The sequence below is a fragment of the Ambystoma mexicanum genome, chromosome 2q, assembly GCF_040938575.1.
Source record: "Ambystoma mexicanum isolate Mex_15411 chromosome 2q, UKY_AmexF1_1, whole genome shotgun sequence".
NCBI lineage: Eukaryota > Metazoa > Chordata > Amphibia > Caudata > Ambystomatidae > Ambystoma > Ambystoma mexicanum.
In genome coordinates, this window is record NC_090924.1 from 67921939 (window position 1) to 67944863 (window position 22925).

Consider the following 22925-nt stretch of genomic DNA (forward strand, 5'->3'; position numbering starts at 1 on the left):
GCTTGCCGCCATGTTGGTAGTATTATGGAGTGTAGACCCCGAAGTGTCAGGGACCAGGAGGCCCAGAAAGGGCAAGTTCGATGGTTCATGACAGTTATTGGGGTATGCTAAGCATGGTGACTTTACAAGACATTCCTGTAATTTAGCCACTGCCTCAGACTGTTATTTTTCCCATTTCCAGGGTGTATTCAACTTTAATAGTTTAGTCAATGGTTGAGTAATTTCAGCATAATTTTCAATAAACTTTCTGTTATACCCCGTCAATCCTAATAAACTTTTCAAACCTTTCACACTTCTAGGGTCTTTTAGTTTTTGTATGGCTTCTACTTTCTTCTTTTGTGGGTTTAGTCCATGTTCAGTCACTTCATGGCCTAGAAAATTCACTTTTTTCTTGCACCATTGTGCTTTTTGTAAAGATACTTTGGCACCTGCCTTTTGCAATTGGCCAAGAACATGTCTTGTTTCATCAAAATAGCTTTTCAAGCTTTCATTTTTTATCAGGACATCATCCACATAAACTATGGTTCCTCTTTCCGCTGCATCAGGCATGGCCTTTCTCAAATATATTCCAAACTCACTCCCACTATTGACATACCCGAATGGAACTCTAACCCATGCGTATTCGGTCTTATCAAATGAAAATGAAAATAAATTCTGAATCTCCTCTGCCAATGGCACACACCAATATCCAGATGTGAGATCTAATGTAATAAACACTTTTGAGCCACGCACCTGAGCCAGGCCTTGATCAATGAATGGCAGTGGCCATCTGGACACTGGCACTCTTTTATTTAATTCTCTCAAATCTGCACATAGACGCCATTGACCATTTGGCTTTAACACACCTAAAATAGGTGTGTTGGATGTGCTATGAATAGGCCTGATAATTCCCCGAGACTTCAAATTCTTTATTATTTCTGCTAATGACTCTAAACATGCCAGTGGTAATCTATACTGGCGTACAAATACTGGGCTTCTACTACACCCTTCCAGTAGTGTGGCAACATGTAAATTAGTTAGGCCGCAATCATAAGCATCTTTAGCAAAGACATCTTTAAACTGCATAAATATTTTTCTCAATTCATTTTTATCTTCATCGCTATCGCACGCATCTGCTGATAAAATCTGCTCCTCTACCATTTTTGAAAATTCTGGGAAATCTTCCAGCGGAGGAATCTCTGTTCTTTCTTCTAACTGTGTGGCTGTATCTCTCTGTAAAGCTGCCACTTTTAAATATTTTGGTATATCAGCTTCCACTTCAATGGGCCGATTTTCTGTTTCATTTTCATTTAAGTCAAATGTTATATAATCCTTTTGATGACAGCACACTGTCTCATTTGAATCATAAGGGTACACAGATTGAATTTGAAAGGTTCCTTTGGGCTGAGAATCCAGGTACTCTGGCAACACACCCCCTGCATCTACATACCTTTCAGGGATATTTCCAATTACCATGTTATTAAAATCTGCAGTATAATGTGATTTTTGTATGGCCATTCCTAATGAAGAATTTTCCTCTAAATGAATATCTTGACATCCTTTATTATTCACCAAAGTTTTTACAGACCCTTCCCCAACATCTATCAATGGAATGTATTCATAATCCAGGCCTTGCTGTTTCACGGATTCATTCAAGCACACAAATGCATCAGAATCCTTCATCTGCTGTCCATTTTTGCACTTCAGCGTTATTGCAAACTGCTTGGTGAATGCAGGGATAGTAGTATCTTTCCTCAGCTGTAATTCAATTGCATATGGGACCAGTTGTGCGCAATAATAAGCCCTTCTTTTGTCTTCAAATTCAGGTGCCGGCCCACCTAGGCGTGACCATATTTTTTGATTAAGGAAATCTAATACCATACACATTCTGTGCATGATACTATTGCCCATGTAAAAGTCATTTTGTGTCCCACTCACGATCCACACATTATGGTGAATTGTTTTCTGTCCAATACCAATCTTCAGCATACATCTGCCCGCAATTCGGTTTTCAAAGTCTGGACTGTCCAAACCAGAGATATATTGGTTTTAAATTCTAAATTTTGGGATCTCCTCCCTCTCCATTATTTTCTGCAGTAATTTCTCATTAATAAACCTTCTCTCCTGTTCAAGCGCTAGTATGGCTTTTACTACTTTAGAACAGCCATTTATACCAATGTGAACCCATGGTTGCTCATCTTCCATGTGTATTTCAGCAAGAGTAGTAATGTGTTTTTCTGTGTCTGTTTTAGAAGTAGTATTCTGTTTGCATGTCTTCTCTTTTAAATAAAAACGTAATGTGTGCTCATCTATTGCAGTTTGCCATTTTTTCCTTGGGTCTAAATATATTTGTACAGATTGGGGGTCATTACGACCCTGGCGCTAAGGCATTACCGGTACCGGTAATCCCTTAGCGCCCAATTCCCATAACGGCGGCTGGAACCAGCCGTTATTGCAGGGACCCGCAAAGGGACCCTGGCGATAATTACGGTACCGCAATTGGCGGTACCATAATTACCGCCTTTCCCCATTCCCAGTATGCCCAATGGGGCAAAAATGGGAATGGGGAAGGGCCATGGTGAAATGGGGAAGTACCGCCCCGCCAACCTTGGAATGGGGTGGGACTTCCCCATTTCACCATGTCTGACTCGTTACAATACCGGCAGCAACCATGGTGCTAATAGCGCCATGGTTTAGTGCCGGTGTTGTAATGAGGGCCATTGTTTCTCATTTTCCCTTTGCATTTTATCTTGACACATCAAGATAACAGTGACGCTAGGTATACAGCTATTCTGGAGATATACCTCTACGGCCTCATTTGTTTTGCCAACGGTGTGACATTCATTTATATTGCTGTTTTGTGATTTTAGTTTCTTAGGTCTCAATGGTTTTTTGGTTAAGGACCACAGTACTCCATTCACCCCATCTATGAGAGGTGACAATCTTTTCAGGCAATCTGTCCCCATCAGGAATGGAATTTCACAAATAGATGTGATCAATACCTCCTTTTTCATTCTGTGTTTTCCTATCTTTATGTCAACCTCAGTAACACCTATAATAAGCACATCCTCCCCGTTAAAGTTATGCACGGGACCTTCATTTTGCCTCACTGTGATCTGATTCTGTGGAGATCTCCCCTCTTTAATACTTTTTACCAATTCTTTGGACATAATTGTGGCCTGTGGGCCAGTGTCAATCATTGCAAATGTATTGCATTTCTCTTCTACAGTGATGGGAGCACAATACCTGTCTTCAACTTCCTCTGATACACATAAGAAGTGCGAATTCTTACTGATTTCAGGACTCAGCTTTCTCAGGCCTTTTCACTTTTGGCTAAACACATTGGTAAATGGAAAGATATTTTTCCCTCCTTTCTGTCCATTTCTATGTGAGAGACTTTATTCATTTCCCCATGTTCAGAGGTTTTTTGGAGTGTGGCCACTGTTCACCCAAACATCCAGGTATCATCAGAGGTCACATTACAATACTCCAACTGAACATGTGTAACAACATCACTTGGCAATTTGTCATTTTCTAACTCTGTGCATTTGTAGTTATTTAGTATGGTACCAGTCCTTTTAACTTCTTCAAAAATATGTGGCTCAAAGAATTCTTCAGGTGATTGACCTGTACCCTCCTTTTGAGTATTTATTTTTTCTGCCTGTGTTTGGTTATTGTTTTGATTGCCCAGGGAAGGAGTTATAGCATCCCCACTTACTCCCTGTTCACTGGTATTCCCCATACATGAGTCATTTTTCTTAAATCTGTCTCTTTGTTCTTTTGGCATTTTAGGTTTTCCTGTTTCATTTGTACAAATCTCCAATGTTTGATTTAGCTCTAGGTTAAACCGAACTTCTTTCGTAAAGGTATTTGCACTTTCTGTCACATGTTCATTTACCGGTATCTTTATTTTTGAATCTTTAGGAGCCTCAGAGTCATTATGCAAAATCATATCAGAGCAATCTGTTTTCTTAGCATTGCAGTTATCATTCCTACTTAGTCACTTACTATCAGAAACCCCCCGGTCGTTGCTATGGCCTTCTACCCCCTCCTTTGATGACTATTTTTGTGCTGTGCAGAGCTTTCCTATTTGTTCAGCCAACATTTTCACTTGGGCCTCGAGACACTGGAATCTTTCAATTTCTCTAGAATCCTCTCTCTCTGTGGCCTAGATTGATATTGTTTTTTTCCCCCTGATTGGATTTATTCTGATACCTCTCAGGAGAATGATTTCTATTGGGATTGCTTCTGAACTCTTGATTCACATGTGGAGGGGAGCGAGGTGCACTCATCCTTTGGTTGAAGTCCCCTGGTGGTGAATCATTGTATTGACGTGGAGCGTAATTCATATTCTGCCTCATGTCCTGTCTCTCATGTTGTGGGTACTGATCCCTATGTTGATTCCCATTTTCGGTAAGTCGATCCACATATCAGGGTCTATCCTGATTACCATATATCATGGTGTTGTGTCCCCAATGCCTGGTAGGGAACATTATTTCTTTGATCCTGACTTTGTCTCTGATTATTATTCATACCTAACATATCAGGCTGATAGCCTGCCCGGGGCCTATCTCCTAAGTACCTAGGGCTGATGTAGCTCTCCCTATTACTAGGATCATGTAATTGAAACATTGGTGCAGGAAGTGACGACCTTTGTTGATTACCCCTTTGTTCAGGTGTCAAATTATTTTTACCTGGACTTTGAGCAGACTCAAGGGACATTTTGGCTGACCTGATTTCCATCACTGTTGCTGTGGGTTCTTTGGATTTTGGTCTAGTGTCTTTCATTTTATCATTTTCTCTACCCTGACAATAGAGTACCTCATATAGTTTTGTGCTTTGGTGTACAATCCATTCAAGGGACTTGTCACGGTCAAATTCACGGACTAGCTGTGATATGATGTCTTTCTGTAGCCCATAGAAGTAGGCAGTTTTAAACACATTGGATTTGGGGTCAAAAGATACATCAAAATGAGAAAAATCTCTTTTTAAGTCTTGCAAAAATTGGCGAGGGGATGTATTAGGTCCAGCAGTAATCATGTAAGCAACTTTCTTTGCCTCCTGTAATGACTGGAAGGAGAAAAATGACGTCTAATCTCTTTTCCAAACTCAGCCCATGTCATATTCTGCTGTTCATTTAATCCCCTTATGATACTGGCTGTGGGAGCATCTAGAGCTAAATGAAAATACTGTCTGTATTGTTCCTTAGGTATCTGGAGGGCTTTAAATATGTCATGCACCGCTTCTAAGTGATCCTCTATGCAGCATTCCCCTCCCTTTTTAAATGGTTTGATCAGAGCCTTGATGGTTTTCATTAACTTTATGGGGCTACTCGTTGCAATGCACGGAATTGCACTACTTGGTGATTCAACCCTGGTTTCAGGTGTATGGGATTGGTGGCGGCCCCCAATGGGTGTATCAAATCCCCCAAGGGTGCTGCAACCAAGTTCAGTCACCGGCCCAATCACTGGGGCACTAGCTCTTTGGGTAGAAATAGGATTCACCTAAACTCCATTGAATGTGGTACCCTGCCGTCTTTCCTGGGACCTGGAAATGCACATTTGCTGTTCCAAATCCTTACACTTCTTAAGAAGCCTGTCTGCCTCTTTTTGCAAATAGTTGTTTTCATCACTCATTTTATTAATTACCTCCTGCATATCGCACATTTGCATTTGGCATTCATTGAATTCTTTGTTTCTCTTGTCTCTTTCTTGAAACATTTTAACCATTTCCTGTTCAACATTTTGAAGATCACTTTCTTTTTCATAATGTTCTTTTTGTAAAATCTGCATTTCCAAAACAACCTCATCTTTGTCTTGTCTAATATGGTCTACCAACGCTTTTAAATGTACCAATTCTTGTTCACTATCCTCAAACAGTTTCTTTCTTTTGGACAATTGAGTATCAAGATCCCTACATTTTAACTGCATGTCTTTTTGACATACCTCCAATTCTGCTCTTAACATTTCCTCCTTTTACTTGCCCCATCTAGGTCGGCTTTTAACCTGTTAATCAGCTTAGTATCATTTTCTTGCATTCGCAGGGACCTATTCAAAATAAATCATGTCTTGGTGCATAGCCGTATCAGACAATCTTTCTCTGCATGTTTATCAGCTACATTTAATAATCTCAGAAGGCAGACCTGAATTATGCTGCCTTCTGCAAAAATGCTGTCTAGTGGTTCTTTCTGTACTTCACCATAAATGCGGTCATGCCATTCTGTGGCATTATTTGATGACCATGTCCCATGTGCATATAACTTTGCCTCCAGATATTGCACTAGTTCTGAGAATGTGGCTTCTATTTGAGACATTCTGAAATTCACTTTTAGTGACACGTTACTATTATGAAATGGGTTCCCTCTAATGTACGGATGGTAGTGTGAGACACACTTGCCACACCCAGTAGGTGCTCTATGATCACTTTCCCGGCCTGCAACACACCATAAATATGTAGGATATTTTGTGTAGATTTGGGTTCTGGCAGTATTTTCTTACCGCCAAATAGGAGTGGTAACTTGGTGATGACTTATCCTTGCATTTAGATTGGGTTTGGCCTTACCTCCTTTTTAGTGACCATGTCTTGTTACACTATATGGGATAATTTAGTATCATACACTATTGGTGGTAATTTCTGGTGGCAAATTACTTAGTGGTAAATTACTTAGTGGTGAGCATAACTTTCCTGTTTTATTTATGGCCCCATCATACACAAAACCTTATTTATCTCATAATGTTCTTGTGATCTATAGAGAGCCTTGGACCTACATTCAGAAATACCACAATTTCATATAGAGCATTATCAATAACCTGTGGTATTATAACACACACACACACACACACACACACACACACACACACACACACACACACACACACACACACACACACACACACACACACACACACACACACACACACACACACACACACACACACACACACACACACACACACACACACACACACACACACACACACACACACACACACACACACACACACACACACACACACACACACACACACACACACACACACACACACACACACACACACACACACACACACACACACACACACACACCTATTTATCACTTCTAAATCTATCTATTCCATCTGCATGGGAAACATGACAAATGTACTACCTAAAATAAATCTTCCCCGTGTCATAAAATATTATTCCAAAGGCATCAAGAAAAGAGAAAAACAAAACTATATACACATTCTGCTTTTATATTGTGTCTATTAGAAACAATTGCAATTCAAAATAACATTTTACCAATCACAGCGTTTTGTTCTCTGTAATAAGAAACAAGAAAAGAAAAAAACAATACAAACAGAGAAATATTCACTTTGCAAAATTATCATATGACAAATTAAATAAATGGGATTTCTTTTACTTTGCCATCCTAACTGCCTAGCATTTTTTTAGAACACATTCGCCAAGCAATCGCAAAAAAAAAAAAAACTCTCACTTTGAACTGGGCTTCTTACCAAAATATTTGTGTTTTTTTTCCCCCAGGCGATTTCCCTCAGAAGAGCGGCCCGGGCGACAGGGGTGGCCTTCGTAATCTCAGTGTCTAAAGTGTGTGTGGCGAGAACATAGGGTTCTCAAGCCAATGTTAAGACACCAAGATCATCTGTCTCTGCAGCTCAGCAAAAGCGATCTGAACTTTTTCTGTCAGACTTTCCCCAGCAGAACTCTGTTGCTTATGTGGCCTATCTGCAGATATACTTCCTACCAATCATATTAGCAGAAATGTATTATGTTAACACCCTCATGTCACAAACAATGGTAGCTTCAGATTATAATAACTGTTTCTTTTTCGATTTCCTGCTGCCTTCCTGCCTTCTGCATTCAGCACAGCAAGAGAAAATAAGAGAGAAAAATGCACGTTTAAAAACGAATTTCAAGACATGTACTTCCACCTCACTTTGTACATGGGACTACATTATAATGTTAATGAGTTAGCACTAGTGATTAGTACTTATTAATTAAGTCAGTCAGTTAGATAAATAATGTAGTCTCCTGTGTATGAGGCATTTCAAGGAAGAGAAAAGATAAAAAAATAAATTTGGTGCACTTTTAAACCTGCAGCCTGTAATCCTCTGCATACTCATACATTATGCTAGCAACATAGGACTGGCTAAATGTGTATGTCACATTATTGCTGTCAATAGAATGCTATCACATTCAGTGAGGCGCTATACTTCAAAGCACTATACTTCAAAGCACTATAAATTATACTACAAAACACAATTAGGCACAGCACAGTATGTGCTTCTAGATATAATCATAGAGCGAATTGTTGTTCAAGTAAAAATAGCATGGAGAAATGAACAGGGACAGACTCCGCTTTAATGCGAGTCGGTTATAGCAACCATCACAAAATCCTCAACCACTAAAGCCATCTTAGTTGAGGGGACTTGTGAAAAATCATTTAGGATTGCCGAAGAGAAACCTGAAACCTCAAGCATGCCAAGTAGCATTGTAGCTCTTAGCTGCACACCCTTAACTACCAAGAATGTGGGATCTGGTAGGAATACACAAACTTGTGGAAGCAGGTTGTTTGTGATAATTGTATAGCATGCTGCAATTTCTTGCCAGGTTGCTGGCATTAGCCCTGGCATCTTCATTGCTGTGTGATGGAGGCTACTGATATTAGAGAGCAACCTGTTGGTCCAAAGTATGGTGAAGAACAAGCTATCTTGTTTACTTTACCAATAGCACAGGCAATTACAAAGACCAAGAGGGACATGGCTATACTGCTGTGTAAGCAGCTTCTGCACCCCAGAACCATCAAATGAATGTGGTAAGTGGGTGTTTAAAAGGCAAAACACCCACTCCCCGCTACTCTTGTTGCACAGTTCAGCAAAATACAAAACCTCCATTAGTCACAACAATCTGTATTTTTAATGGACATGATTTGACATCGGAAAGTCTGGAGACACTGCAGCAGACAATGTACATCAGAATATAGCAGTCCGTTTTGTTTCCTCCGCATTTACAGTTTATTCAAACCTTTATACAAAAGCACTATACAAAAATTATCATTACATCATAAAATACTCTTAAATTTGTCATCAATAAATATGCAATTCATCTAAACAATTCATTTCTAATTGAAACTGCCACTCTTCCCCTAAAACAGTATACATTTGTTTTATAAAAAAGAAACAAGTGCAATTGTCAAATTGGTGCTAGCGGCTTATAGTAGCTGGTACAATATGTTCACCCAATTTTGAATGGTCCTACATTAAACAGTAGTGGAAGGCGTTGTGTCACGCTACTCAGGATTTCTCACAATCAGTAATTGGGTGTTTCCAAATTTCCAATTTGGATGGATTTTTACTCAGCCGGCACAATATCATTGCTTTTGGGATCCCCAACCTCTGACCCCAAACGTCCAAGGTTCAATCTAAACCTCATAAATAACATTCTCAGGCTAGGATCTTGAAAACGTGTGAGATAGACAGAGGTTACATCATATCTCCTAATTGTGAATATATATATATATATATATTCCTTTCAGGAGAACATATATTCTGTAAGGCCTCTTATTGCCCAATCCACTACCCTCGGCTTTCTTTTTACCATTAGAGGATTTGTAGCCAAAATTTCCTCAGTAGTACCACATTCTTCCAAAGCAATGTTGCACTCCGTCCTGAACAGATTTAACACCTGAGAGGAACCTTTCCTCAGGATATCCTGAAGGACACCATAATCTGAACCTCTTGGAGGATTTTAAAATGTTATGTAATAATAGCAGTTTTCTATACTTGACTATTGAATGCAATGATTGAAGCCCTAATTGTAACCCGATGGCCACCATGGGGCGATTTTAATGTACATTTATCAACGTTTTTCATATTCGACCCACCAGTCTATCCAGGTCTTTTGCGGCCAAGATTTCTACAATGCCAACACTCTAGGTGATAGTCTGAATAATTTCTTGCTCATAGAAATTCATTAAAGGCACCAGTGAAAATCTACAGTATTTATTGTTTACCTTTTTCCTTTGTGTAGAGAATATGGCCCATATTTGACCTCAACCTTTCCACCAGCTCGCCTTTCTGTGCTGAATTTGTGATGAAGTATTCTAGTAACACCGTAGACTTGGTAACTTGCAATTTTATATTCTGCATAAACCACAAATAGTGTATCAGGTTTGGTTTAAACATCATTACAAACATCTTAGAAAGGTTTATCATTAAGTTGTTACTAATGAAGTAACTCTCAATGCGGGTAAGAACGCTCTGCAGCCCAATTCTTGTGGTGTCGAATAATACGACGTCATCAGCAAAGGCCAACATTCTGATATGTTTGTGGCCAATCTTAGCGGGGAAAAATCTTATTTCTTTGAATACTGAAAATAAATCACTCACGTACATGTTGAGTAGGCAAGGGGCTAAAACGCACCCATGTCTCAGTCCTACTTTGGTGACAATTTTTTTATTTTTTATTTTTTTTTAAACTGTGTTTATTGAGTGCTTGACATTACAACAGGTTTGGACATAAACATTTTCGCTACAGCATGTACAGTACATTACAATCAATGTTATTAACTGTGCGGTGATTGCAACATAGGCAGTAGTAAAAAAAAAAAGAGAAAAAGGGAATGGAATACCACCATGAGCGGAAGAGCCAGCCAGGCGTTGGGGACGATGGAACCTTAGTTATGGGATAAAGTTTGGGTTATTTAGTTTGGTCCTGGATCGACAACAGATAGTTACGGAAGGTGGACCATATGTCCTTGTGTTTACAGTACACAGGTTGCAGCAAAGACCAACGCTCTTCAACATCAGAAGCCCATGTGATAGCCCGCAGCCATTGTGCCACAGTAGTGCTGGTAGGGAAAAGCCAGAGCAGTAACACTTCTCAAACAGCCAGCAATGAGCATAGGCTAGCCAGTTTACGAGAGGTATTAGACAATTGTTTGTATTGATGGAACAGAAGGTTTGAAGGAGTAGAGTCCATAGTGAAATCGAACATCTCAGACGTGACATTGCAGACTCCCCTCCAGTAATCCCCCAATTTAGGGTGGTTCCAGAGCATGTGGAGGTCTTGGTATCTGGGGCATAGATCAGGTTGGGTATGAGAGAATAGGTGTAGCCTAGCTGGGGTATAATGGAATCTATGTAGAACCTTAAATTGCATTATCCTGAACCTCGAATTGAAGGACACTGCACGGGTCTGCGAGCACATAGATTCCCAGAGTTCATCAGTAATATTCATCTCAAGGTCCCTAGCCCATGCCTCCCAGAGCTTAGTCAATGGCTTGTTACTATGACTTTGTAGTGCATTATACAATGTGGCTACACATCCACGTGTGGTGGTCCCCCTCATTATGACATCTAGTATGGGCTCATCAGGCGGCTCTATAGGGAACTCAGACCAAGTTTTCTTAGTGGCACGGCAGAGCCCTGCGTACTGCAGCCATCGCGACGTGCACCTGCTCAGGGAGCCAGGTAGGTCGTGAAAGGGAATAAAGGTCTCCATCTTGTATATGTCGCCCATCGTGTGTACCCGTCTGAAGCCCACCGCTCTGTCTCCAACCTACTTATGCAAGGGAATGATGGGAAGAGATTCCACAATGGAAGATTTCTATGGTATGGGTGGGGGTTACCCACCAATTTCCATATTACCCCCCCATGTGAGTGCAGTCACCCGGGAAGGGTTTGAGGTGTCAGTGTCTATGCACTCAAATAGAAGTGTTAGTGAGCAGACAACGCGAGAGCCCGCCGAGAGCCTTTCAAGCTTCAGATGTGGATACCTCGAGTCTGTGTCGAACCAATAGGCCATGTATTGTTCCTGTGCAGCTATCCAGTATTTAGCAAAATCTGGTGTCTATTTCTTTAGTGACATGCCACCTTTCAAAACCGTAAGAGGGATGACCCATCTCAGGAGCTTGTTCCATAGTCTCTCCCTATTGAGGCAGTCAAAAACGACATCCAAGTCTAGAAATGCCACATACAACATGGGTTGCCTGGGGCAAAGGTTTGAGTCATCAACATTTTATCATAAAGCCGTTCAGTGAAGTACCAACACCATTCCTAAATCCGGTCTTGAATACAGATAATTTATCAGTGATTTAGCTCAGTCCTCAAGATCTTCCAGTACTATGGACGCAAAAGGTTTGCTGGTTGAATCCAGAAGCGCTAGTGGGCAATTGTTCTCTGGGAGTGCCTTATCACCTTTTTTTAAAAATGGGCAAATTAGATTTTGTGCCATGTTTCCGGCATACAACATCCTCTTTTTATTTGTAAAAAGATGGAAGGCAAGATTGTTGCCCATTGCACTAGATTTATTTTTAGTAGTGTGTTCGAATTCCCACCTGGACACATGGCTCACAACATCTTGTATTTCAGAATCTGCTTTACAAAATCCTCTGTACTAAAATAATACTCTTAGTTTGGTAGATCTTTAAATGAGAAGTTTAGTTTTGTTGGCACTCCCTTCTGTGAGAAAAAGGAAGGTGTCTCACCCGCTAGTCCCGGCAGATTTCTCTTTCAGTTGGCCAGGGCATGACCATCGCCTTTGCATCCAGACCCTGGGGGAAGGTGGACCAGTGCAGGATAATCACCTGGGTGAGGGTTCTTCTGGGAGTCGGACACCTGATGGTGAGATGCGGTATCCCTCCCCCTTCAACACCTTTAACCCATCCTACCAGGTAGGATAAGCAGGAACCTTACCCCCCTTCCCTTCTCCAACACTTCCACATGGACAGCCCGCTCTGGAAGAAAACAGACTAACACTTCAGCAGTATTCCTGACATGTCCTACTACAATGGTCAAGCAAGGTCAGGCAATTACTGTCGATTACACTGACGTCCATTAAACTTCCCCACACGGATAAGGCGGAGCACAAAAGCACACTCGGAGCCAGGCAAAGCACATTTTTGGAACAGCATATTCGAGTCGGCAGCTGAACAAGGGGAGAAAGACAGGAAACCAATTACCAACCAAGAAGGGTTTGCAAGTAAGGAAATACCTTTGACCTTTATGGCAAGAAACCGTTAGTTTCCCGAAACCTTCGAGGCAGAAAGTATAAGGCCAGGAAACCATACTGAAGAATCCTGCACTGTGTGTCGGAGATACCGAAGGCCACTCCTGCGTAACTGATCAAGGCGGGGAGGAGCAGCATTAGCCGCTGTGGTATCGTCCTTGGCCCCAAGAGCAGAGAAGCCTCAGAGAGATCAACAAAGCCGCCAGCCGGCGATTTGGGGAGACCGATGCAAGACCGGTCTGTGTTGGAGCCAAGTTTGCAAGCAGCAACATTGTATAACAAGCGCTCGAAAGAACATTGTTAAACATGTGTGATGAAAGACGCGAGTAAAGCTAAACTGCTGATGAATGTTTGAACTCTTGAGAAGGAGAGATGCGATACCACTGACAGAGTGGTCTGGCACTGTGAATATGCTCAATCGAAGGTCTCTGTAAGGTATCCCGCCAAGAGAAACGAAAGTACAAGATTGTAAGAACATTGTGTAGAGTGAATCAATGTCGTCCTGCGATGGTTTAAGCAAAACCCATCACACATTCAAACGTTTTCAATTTTGGTAAAAAGAAGATCTGAACCCGAATTAGGGAGGTCCATGGTCCGAACCCGAACGAGGGAGACCAAATGTAAACATTGAGATATCAAAAGGATCCGAGCCCAAACGAGGGTGCTCGATGGTCCGAGCCAGAACGAGGGACAGCAAGCGTGAACATTGTGATAAAAAGGGAATCCGTGCCGAAGGAGGGAGACCTTGATGAACATTAGAAGTAAGAACGTGTACATGTGAAAATCCTAAAAGGAATGGAACTTTGATAGTTTTTTGTTACGACAGGCCCTCTGCAGTAAAAGACTGTTAATGGGAAAGAGGCTTTGGCTTAAGGCGTTGAGATCTGTGTTTTGAACTGTTTCCTTGTGGCCAAACAGCCAGAGTCTGTGAAGCTCAACGTGCCGCCTTGTTTCGTGCTGAAAACGTGGGGAAGGGGAAGCCAACTGCTCAACTATTGTGACATATTATTTCTTGAACACTTTCCTTTTTGCATAGACAATTGTCCCACACCCTTTTGTATTTAGAAGTAAGGATTGGCAATAGGTTTATAAGTATAGGCCCTTTCATTTTGATAAAGACTCCAGTAGGACTGTGTTATTATTATTTGATGGTCGTAGCTTGCACCCATCCATAGATTTAGGTTTAGATAGGCATTCAACCAACCCATTCAAGTTCCATAAACACCCTTGAACTGTAATCACTTGTGTCTGTCTTCACTGTTTGATACCATGCCTTCCTTGCACTTCCCAAATTTACCCTGAAAGTATTTTACCCAAGTGGCTTCCAAAATAGTTTTTTCCTTGGGCAACATTTGAGGGAGGCTCTAGCAATTTCATATAGATTCAAAATCGACTACTGTTATTTGATTTTAAGGCAACTAGCATATTAGCACCATCTTGTAAATTCAAGTGGACCCTGTATTGTTTTATCCAATTTCTATAGGCTTGCTTCCTTCTCCTAATCATTTCCCTGACATCGAAGCAAGTCAAGGACTTATTTCTCTTTATTATCCTACTATTTTTCCCAACCTTCTCTTTCCCAACATTACGCTTTTATCATATGCATGGTTTTTGGGGACATGATCAGAGATTATGTTACAGTAGTTTCCACGTTGGGGTTTTAGGAGATGGGCAATCATAGTATTATGTTTCTATACTGGGAGACAAAGTTATGTCACACTCCTTGATTAAAAGACATAGATGATTTTGTTTATTTGTTAAGATTTTCTTTGAGACTGGTTGACCTTTCGACCTGTTCCCTTGTATATTGTTCTCCAAATGTACTAAACTGTCAGAGAAGGTGACTCGATTTACTGCCCACCTGAATCTTAAATTCAGCTGGGAATTATAACTTTATGTGGTATCTGTTATTTTTAGACAAGTTGCCAACGCAGCCATATCATACAATGCAAATATTTAATCTATCGTGGAGGAACCCGTTCCATTCCTCCAAGTAGTTTTTGTAGGAATATCGCCCTCTAAATTCCCATTTAATTTCAGTAGATGCCAGTCTTCCATAATTTCTCCCAGAATGTGACCCCTGTCATATTTGTTGTCAAATTTTCCATTTGTTTATTCTTCCCACTCTGCCCCAAGTTGTCTTCACACTTGCAATTTAAATCACCGGCTATCATCTAGTCGGAAGAGGGTTCGCTAAATCATTTAAACAATATCTTTTCCGATTCAGATAGCCTCCCAATACCAACTGTTATAGGATTTCAATACACGTTTATTAAAAGCAGGTGACCATTATCCCTTTTCACACTTATAGCCTATAGGGAATCACAATCTGATGGCCACTCTTACATGGAAAAACCACACTAGATCAGTAATTAGTCCGTTTGACAGGTGACCTTTAGGCCCTTTTTGTGCCTCCTTTAAAGAAATTGTATAGCCATTGTGGGCTTGGTACAGAGCCATACTTTTTGGAGTAGAAATATATTTCGATTGGTAACATTTGTCTCACTTGAGTTGGCATTAAGGCAGCTACTATACTCTCTGGAATTCCAGCACAGTACACTCAATTCCTTATTCTTAAAGATTCAGATAATTTAAGACTCCCCCAGGTTTCTTGGCTAGAGAAGCAGAGACCCAACTCCAATCATCTGTGTGACCTACTGAGCCTGCCCCCACCCATGCCATTTGTTTGTTCATAACGCTTGTACATTTACTGAGCAGACAATGATACCATCCTCAGGTTTATATTGACTGGACTTAGCCAAGGATTCTCTGGGATTTCTCACTCTTGGGGTTTTTAACTATGTGTAGGGGTAAATGTCTAATGCAAGTGAAAGCAGGGCATCCACATTACTCAGAATAATATTATATACAATCTTCGAGTTTAGGTGTAGTGCTAATAGATTTATTCTATCAGGTGATATTAATTCCACTACCCTTATGTCACTGGAGATAAGTGATCTCAGAGCAGGTATTATTGCAAATTACCACAGAATAGCAGCACGATTCAGTACTAGAGCCCCCTAAAACATTGTTCAGTAACAATTCCCATGTCATCCATGTTCTACGCAGAGAAACACAACTGCAGCCAGGAGGACCTGTGGAGGAGAGGACGTAAGGTTCCTATCTTCAAAGGTCACAGAACGCTTTTCACTGACAATAGATTGCTTGTCCCTAGGTTTCGTTTTTTATTTTTTGTATTTTTTATTTTATTGTGCATTTGGTTAAAAAAGAAAACCTTAAACACATTTAAATTACATATATGTGACATTAGAAATTATCTTTAAACTTTATAAACAACTTTTACAAATCAATTGTAAAACAAATAAGAGCAATAGAAGCAGTAAAAGAGGAACAATCTGCCTCAAGTACTTGAACTGTGCCTACAGAACTTAGATAAAATTATACTTCAAAATCGCTTTCCAAACATGGTGGGGTGCTGCAGTAATCACCAAAGATTCCACGCAAATTAGAGTACTCCAAAATGTATCCAGTTCGATATTTTCAATGCAGGACACTAGGTCTTTGTAATGTTTCCAATATAAGGGCCTTACGGCTGGGCAGGCAGTTAGTAAATGACGACCTGTCTCCAGGCGATGTGAACACACAGGTGACATAGAAGTGCCTCCAAGGGTACACCCTTCCAAGCCCCGAGATACTCCATTGTCGGTAAGATGTTTAAACAAAGATATAAAATAAAATGCTTCAAGTCCATCAGGCAGAATTTTTAAAGTATGATTTAGGATTATCTATTATGAAAGCTTGGTGAGAATATTTGCTGCATCTCCTTATCTCAGATGGGCGATCAATGTTTTTTGTCCTGTCTCATAGCTTTGTTCTTTTTTTTTAAAGTTGATTCCAGATCTGGCGAGCTGTGTAGAATTTCTTTAGGGAGGCCTAACTTTCCAAGATGGTAGACTGTACTTCGCTGCAAATTTTCTACAAAGCCGTTTACCAGCCGTCCCAACTCCGGTTTCCCAATCAATTTCATCAAGGCATTGGATGTAACATGAGGTGATGACAATTTTTAGTATAGAATGGTTTGTTTGAGATACCAGGTGGAGTGTAGGGAGACTAAACCGTATACCATTCTCAAGGCTTCGACCGGTATAAAAGGGGGTACATTGATGATAGACTGTAGGATTTTTAAGGGGAGGGCCCTTATATACCCGATATTATGCATGCTTGATAGATCTCAAGCATCCCCTCTATATTATGGTCACATTGGCTGTCTATGTAGCGCTTAACAGCCAACCATTTTCTCCACATTTTTGGTATAAGCATGTCACCATAATATTGATTAGCTGGTTTGTGTTTTACAGGGAATGCCAAATATTGGGATTCCTCTGCAATATCAAGTTTGTTAAAGTTGAATAGCTTTTTTGGTATTTTTCCAGCTAGACACATAACTTCTGTCTTAGATATGTTTATTAACATGGAGGTGTCTCTTGGATATTGGGCCAAGGCCTCCAGAGAGTGCAGTAGGTTGATGGGAGTGCAATCAAAGACGATGGTATCATCAGGATACGTCATGCCAAAAAGAACCTCCCCATTGATTTTAGGTGGGTAGTTGTGCGCTAGTCTGGGGGTATTATCCATGTCTGTAGCGTATAGATTGTAGAGGAGTGGGCCCAGAACACACCCCTGCTTTAGGCTTTGATTGGTCCTCACGCTCTTACTAAGATCTCCCTTCTGCTTCAGACGAATTGCAACTGTAGTGTTAGTATGCAGCATTTTAAGAAAATATAGTAGTTGTTTGTCTATACCCCAGTTCTGGAGATTAGCCCAGTGCAAAGAGCAATCAACCAAATCAAAGGCCTTACTAAAGTCCACAAAACAACACAACACATTCTGATTTTGGTCGACCGCGGCCTCAGACATGAGAAATTGCAAAGCGCAAATGTTGTCACTTGTGATATAGGTCTTTCTAAAGCCCGTTTTCAAAGGCCTTAAGATCTCTTTTTCTTCTACCCAGTCTGTTAATCTTATGAGTATTATTTTAGCAAATATTTCTTGACTGGAATATAGCATAGCCAACAGTCGATAATTAGCAGCATCTGATCTATCTCCCTTTTTGAACAAGTGGCGAACATCGCTAATTATCTGGGCATACTCCACTTAATATCACTTTAGAGAATAAATTAATTAGTAGTTTTGCCCAGAGCTGCGGGTTGGCTTTAAACAGAATATTTGGAACCCCATTAGGCCCAGGTGCTCTAGAAGCTTTTTGTTTTATGATAATATTTTCAACTTCATCTACATCCAAGTGTAATCCGCTGCCTTGTGGGTTATACGAATCTGACCTTTGCTCTACGCATGGGGGGGACCCTGCGTGTATAAAGTTCTTGGATATATTTAGTCCAAGCTATCTCAGAGATTGGGTTCAGCTCGCTGGCTTTGTTTTTTTTGGGGTATTGGTTATAGCAGGACCAGAATTTGTGACTATCATGCAATCTCAGTAGGGTCAATATAAATATTCAATTGGCACTCAAAAGGGAATCTTTATGATGTTTTGTCCAGATTTTACAGCTGGTAGCAAGTAATGTAAAATGTTTTGCTTTCTGAATTTTAGTTAGCTTGATGTTGCTACGAATAGCTGCTCTGTCTTTTGCAGAGCTGTATTTTCTGCTGATGTATTAGAGGGTCGAAAGTGGCCATGGTGATACATCCCTTCTTCTTGAGTGGGTGCTTGCTAAGGATTTGAGAGCATTGTGTTGCACTCCTGTCAAGCATCTCCAAATCCCAAAGCTGCTCCCCAAAGCAAAGACCTTCCGGCAGTTGTATAGACGATAAATAGTTGTTGATATCTTTTACTTGTCCACGCGACCACCTTATACGATTGCCAGAGGCATTTAAGGTTATCTTTTGGTTTATAGCCCTCATCATTCTAGATCTGGGAGGAGTGATATACATGTACCATGTCAGCATGGCATGGTCACTAAGTGTATCTACAATACTGGTCACAGGGCCACAGAGCGTTGACATTACTGGGTCTGCAGCTACATAATCAATAAGTGATCGAACCAGACCATTGGTTCACGTATAGCACGGTTCCTGAAAATTTTGCATTGATGTTGGTATAAGGGACAGGTCATGTGATGTTAACTGTTTCCATTGCCGGTCTGTATGACTGTGACCCTGGAAATGCATTGGAGGGACAGGGCCTCCATTTCCTTGTCCTGTACTCCCTTATCATGTGTGTTCTGTGTTGTTTTCTGTGTGGGACTCCTGGCAGTGCAGCTCTTCCTCTTTTTGGTTGTGGTGAACAGAGACCCTTGGGATACCCTTATGGCACCCATGAGTGGGGGTACAACCCTGTACCTCTAGTGTATGTTTTTGGGCACCCATGTTTGGCCCGCAGAGCAGAGTATGGGCTGGTGGCAGCTCCATGCTGAATTTGACAGGTGCTGTGAGTATCCTCCATTTTGGGATAGCCAGGACCTGCCATAGGAATCAGTGGATTCCTGATAGGAGACAAGATTACCCCTGTGGCCTCTTGGTTTCTTTTACCTGTTATCTTGTTTTCCCAAAGTCCTGGAAACGCTGACTATGTCCTGTCCCCTGACTGGCTGTTGGGTAGAAGAACCATATATGGTATTGTGGGGAAGTCCAGGCCAGACTGGCTGGAGCCTTCCCAGTGACTGTATGTTGTGGGTACAGCCTTGGGGTGGGATGTGTGTGAATGGAGTGTGTGACCAATATGCACTTCATGTTATGGGTGTCTAGTATCTGTGTGTGTGACACAATGATACAGCCCTGCCTGAAACTGACATGAATGCAGTGTGGTATGCTGGAAGGCTGAGTGCTTGCCCCAATCCACATTCCTTGTTATGGGTGTCTGGATGGAAGTGAATGGCTTGAATGCTCTGTGAGCATGATTGGCTGCCTGCATGAATGCCCTATTGGATGACTGATCTGGGCTCAGCAGTGTGAATGAGGGACCGATCTGTATATCTGGGGACTTCTCACTTACCAGGATTGTTCAGAAGCTGAAGTTGAAACTTGAAGCTGCTTATCCTTGAAGCCCAGCTGGAAGAAGACGGTTTGCTGCTGCTCACCATCGTTGGAATCCGAAAGCTGCTGTGTCTGTCAAGGACTGATCGAAGAGAGGGTCTGTTTAGGAGACCTCTCCCCGAGCTACGAGGGAACATCATGCAGAAGCTGATCTTCATCAAGGCACCCTGGAAATCAGTTCCAAACAGCTGTCAAACGGAGAAGGGGTCCACCGAGAAACATTGAAGTAAGCACCAGGACATCAAGGCCGTCGACGTCCATCACCGTCGACCGTGGTTCAGGGCATCGCCGTGACCTTGGCGACCGGAGCTACAACGCTCCATCGATTGCCTAAGAACATTTAAACCAAGGACTCCCTTGCCATCACTGTCAACCGCTTTTTCCCCCCCAGAAAAAGTCGAGGTCCCTGATGACCGAGGAGAATCCACTGGTGGGTTTCCTGCCACCTGAAGTCTACAAGACACTGACGAGTGAAGATCCAGCCATGTTCGAGTCCCGACCATCGACACCAAGGCTGACACCTGACGCCCGCTTCTGGGCCTACGCTCGTCACTGAGTCCTCTTTGTGGCACCGAACTCTGTCATCGAAGTGCACTCCACACCTCATCTACACAGGACATCCACGATCAATTGGCGACGAGAACTGTGAAATTCAAAGCTGCTGTCCGGAACACGGTGTTCATCTTTTCTTCACAGAATCTCGATGACCGTGACTCCTGCTTTAAAGGGAATCCACTCACGAGGAACCAGTCAACGTAAGTCTGGTAAACTCAGGTACATTGGGGTAGTGGAACATTTTTGACCAAGAAACAAGACTATTTTAACATTAATGGACTGGGCTTGTTAATATACTTTATTACAGGTTGCCCAGGTTGGGGGGGAGGGGGATCCTCACTCAGAATTGTGCCTTGGTAGAGGTAGAAAACATTCTGCCATTGTTTTACTTAACTTGCCTTCCTTCCTATGTCCTATGCTGCTACACATTACTGTTTGATTTGTATGCCATTAGAAACTGTCAGCAGATGGTGCATTCGACAGGAGTCAATAGTTAAGAGTGGTACCACATAGACATTGTATATATTTGCCATATTAGAATTGCCAGAGTACAAAGTGTGTTATTAATTGATGTATATATCTTTAAACTTATTTATATAAAGAACTGTGTTAGAACATAACATGTGTGTGGACATTCATTTGTGGGGGGCTTGGGGACTACACTGTACTTAAGAACCAGCCTGCATCACCTCCTGAGAGCTTAAGCCTTGGTTGCTCGTCCTTCTCTACGCTATGGAGAACCTTGGCTGGGGTGCTCTGTGCTTCTACTCTGCCGTATAGAGGGCAGGAGTACAGATACCCCCCTCCAGTCTTTACACTGGTTGCAGCAGTGGGATGCTAATGGTTTTAAGAATCAGTGGGTAACCTTACCACCTACACAAGATCCACACTTGGTTAATTTAAGGTTTAGTGGCGTTTACTAGGATAACTTCACTACAAGCAATGTAATCTATTGCAAATGGTAAATTGACTAGGGTGAGCTTAGATGCTCTCCAGAGTGCTTGTGAAGCCAGGGAGTTAGACTTTGAAGATAAGTCTAGGGCTGAGCTGATATCTGCCCTGGTGGACTACCAGGCTGATTGTGGTGCTCTTGATGAAGGGGGGTAGGGGAGGATGAAACCACTGTGGGCCCTACCCATGGAGTTGTTATTGAATCTATTTCTGGGAGTACCACCTCTCTTGCTGCCTCTATTCCAAAACCCAGCATTGTTTCTTCGAATATAAAAAGTTTGAAACTGAAGCTGAACTAAAGAAGGAGGAGTTGGCACAGCAAGTCATACTCAAAGATAGGGACCTTGAACTTAAAAACAAGGACATTGAATGTCAGAGAATCCAGCTAGAGAAAGCTAGAGTGGAGACTTCAGCCAAACCAGTTGAGAGTGTCAGGTCCCCAGCCACCAAATTTAGGAAATATTTGGTTGGTGTGTATATGAAGGGTTCTGATATCCTCAAATGGATTGAAGCGTTTGAAATGGTCTGTGGAATCCATGATGTTGATAAAAGAGATTGGGCTAAGTGTTTGTTAAGTAGAGTGCCTCGGACTGGTTATGACTGTATTCTGAAACTGAGTGTGGAAGAAAGGGGTCAGTATGAGTGCATGAAAGCTGCTCTGATTGCCAAGTTTGGCAAGACACCTACCCAATACCTTAAAAGGTTCAGGGGTTATAAAAAGAGAGAGAATGTGTCTTGGGTTGACTGGGTGAGTGCTGCACATATGAACATGATGGGGTGGATTGATGGATATAAGGTGAAAACCTTTGTTGAATTGTCCCACCTTTTGTTTTTTGAGCATTTTTCTGAAGCCTGTTCACCAGAGCTACGTCAGTATGTTGCTGACCAGAACATTTTGGATCCCTTTAAGCTGGCCAGGCTGGCTGACAAGTGGGTCTCCCACCAAGGTTCCCTAAGGAACCCAGTGGGAAGGACAAGGACAAAGAGAAAGGGACCTCTCAGTAGTCTGAAGAGTCCCAAAATCAATCACAGTCGAACAAACCTAAACCTTCCTCTCCTAAGAACTAGAAAATCAAGTGGGGATAAGTCTTATGGGGGTAGGAGTAAGAGCAGCGGTTTTCCTGCTGCAAAGCAGGCTCCCAGTGGATCCAGTACCTTACCTCGCATTCCTGGCACTTGTTGGGAATGTGGGGCTCTGGACCACAAGAAGGGTGACCCCAAGTGTAAAGGTAAGGCACTTGGAGTCCAGGCTGTCAGCCTGACCTACCCTTGCTCCATGCCTGAGGTGGACGCCACTGTCCTCCCCTCCTCTACAGGAATCATATTTGGTGCTCCTGTAGAGATTTCCCTAGTGTCCCTTTGGGCCTGGGACCAGTACGCAGAAGTACTGGCTACTATCCCACAAAACACCCGCAGATTTT

At 41.8% G+C, this 22925-nt stretch overlaps 1 protein-coding gene across 5 annotated transcripts in view; it reads left to right on the forward strand.

Moving 5' to 3' along the window:
- LOC138569149 (uncharacterized) overlaps positions 1-22925 on the forward strand; it is a 167355-nt gene that overhangs the window by 69195 nt on the left and 75235 nt on the right. The window contains exon 3 of one of the 5 annotated variants that reach the window (XR_011303150.1): positions 7504-9974. The exons of the other annotated variants lie outside the window; for them this stretch is intronic. The gene's annotated coding sequence lies outside the window, so the exon portion shown is untranslated. Of the gene's footprint in view, positions 1-7503; positions 9975-22925 lie in introns of those variants that run through there. 5 annotated transcript variants of the gene reach the window in all.